Below are 2,073 nucleotides of genomic sequence, written 5' to 3'. Positions count from 1 at the left end.
AAGAAAGAAAGAAAGAAAGAAAGAAAGAAAGAAAGAAAGAAAGAAAGAAAGAAAGAAAGAATAAGAAAATTACAATGGCCTCTGTGAGTGGTGGTACCAGAACCTGAGCTTAACCTTTTGAGGATCTGCTGACTGTTTTCCAAAGTGGCTGCACCCACTAGGATGGCTATGATTAAAAAAAAAAAAAGGACAATAAACAAGTGTTGGCAAGGATGGGGAGAAAACTGTGGTGGGAATGTAAAATGGTGTGACTGCTTTAGAAAACCGTTTAACAGTTCCTCAAAAGGTTAATCATATAGTAACCATATATGACCCAAAAAGTGGAAACAACTCTAAAATGTCCATCAACTGATAAACGAGATAAGTTACTGTGAAACTGAATAAAGGAAACCTCATTTAAAATGCAGTCATGTGTGCTTGCTTCAGCAGCACATATACTAGAACTTGGAATGATATAGAGAAGATTAGCACAGGCCCCTGCTCAAGGATGACCCGCAAATTCGTGAAGCATTCCATATTTTATTTTTAAAAATGAAATTAAATGAAACAAAATAAAATAAAATAAAATAAAATAAAAAGCTGTCAGGAGGCCAGAAGGGGGAGCTCTCATGCCACACCACTCCTTGTACCCCTTTGCAGACCCAAGGGTAAGAAACTTAACTTTACTATCCCAGCAGGATGGAGGAAGATTTTTTCCTTGCCCAGCAACAGCCCAGGCAATGAGAGACTATTACAACTCAGCCAATGAAAAGCCACTACACTTCAAACTCCCAGTTTACTCCAGTGGACTTTTTGTTTATAAGAGCCCCTCCCAGCACCCCCCTTTTCTTTATAATAGAGCAGTCCTCAAGGTCCTTTGTTCTCCCAACTTGCCTGTGGCTTTTGCTAGAGCTGGCTTGTCCCGAATTGCAATTCCTCTGCTACTCCCAACTAAACCCCTTTTGCTGGTACAATAACTGGCTATTTTACTTTTAAGATTGACAGTGCATTCATACAATGGAATACTATTCAGACATAAAAAGGCATGAAGTAAGTACTGATAGATGCTACAACATGGATGAACCTTGAAAATTCTATGCTAAGTGAAAGAAGCCAGGGCAAAAAGCCACATATTGTATGATTCCATTTATATGAACTATCCAGAATGGGCAAATCCACAGAGACAGAAAGTAGATTATTGGTCACTGGGGGCCAAGTGGAAGGAGAAGTGGAAAGTGACTGCTCACCAGTACGGAGTTCCTTTTTGGTGTGAAACATATGTTCTGGAATTAGATAATGGTCACAGTTGCATAACCTTGTGAATATACTAAAAAATACTGAGTTATATACTTTAAAATGGTGGGTTTTATGGTATGTGAATTACATCTCAATAAAAAAAACACTAATGCTAAATGAAAGCATCCAGATGCAAAAGGCTATATAGTGTATGATTCCACTCATACGAAATCTCTAGAAATACAAGTCAATAGAGACATAAAGCAGATTAGCGGTTGCTTGGAGCTAGGAGTGGGAAAGGAGAATGACTGAACAGGGTATAAGAGATCTTGTAGCCTGATGGAAATATTCTAAAATTGGATTGTGGTCATGGTTGCACAATTATATAAATTTACTAAAAATCACTTTAAATACATGAATTTTATGCTATGTAAATTATACCTCAATAAAGCTGTTGCTAAAAAAGAAAATATAAATAAACTAGAGCTTCTTAGAGAAATGGCAGGTTTGGGGCAAGAAATACACATGTAAGCTTTGTGCCAGAAATCAAGCAAGTATGGAACCCTAATGAGTAGTGTCAGAGGGATATAGGAGGCAAAGCTCTGGTAAAATATAGGATGATTCGAGCATTAACAAGAATAATGAATGCAATCAATTGAAACCCATTGAATACATTAAAAAAAACGAGTTCACAATGATAGAGAACAAACACAATTCATTAGATATCACTGAAAATAACTAGGGCACCAACTCTTTATTCTGAAAATTGCCAGTCAAATCTAAGATCAAGAATTAAGCATTTCTCTTGCTTTCCCTTTAAAGGTAATCCAATAGCCATAGTTGATGACAGAAAGTTTA

General features: G+C 36.8%; 1 non-coding gene across 1 annotated transcript; it reads left to right on the top strand.

The window, feature by feature from the left end:
- Nucleotides 1-413: 413 nt before the first annotated feature.
- On the top strand, nt 414-522 carry LOC123323475. The gene has a single exon (XR_006539419.1). It is a non-coding gene; the product is annotated as a U6 spliceosomal RNA (small nuclear RNA).
- Nucleotides 523-2,073: the final 1,551 nt, after the last annotated feature.

This window comes from Neomonachus schauinslandi, chromosome X, assembly GCF_002201575.2.
Source record: "Neomonachus schauinslandi chromosome X, ASM220157v2, whole genome shotgun sequence".
In the NCBI taxonomy this organism is placed as follows: Eukaryota; Metazoa; Chordata; class Mammalia; order Carnivora; family Phocidae; genus Neomonachus; species Neomonachus schauinslandi.
Note: the sequence above shows the minus strand (reverse complement) of the source record. Positions and strands in the feature narration are given on the sequence as shown.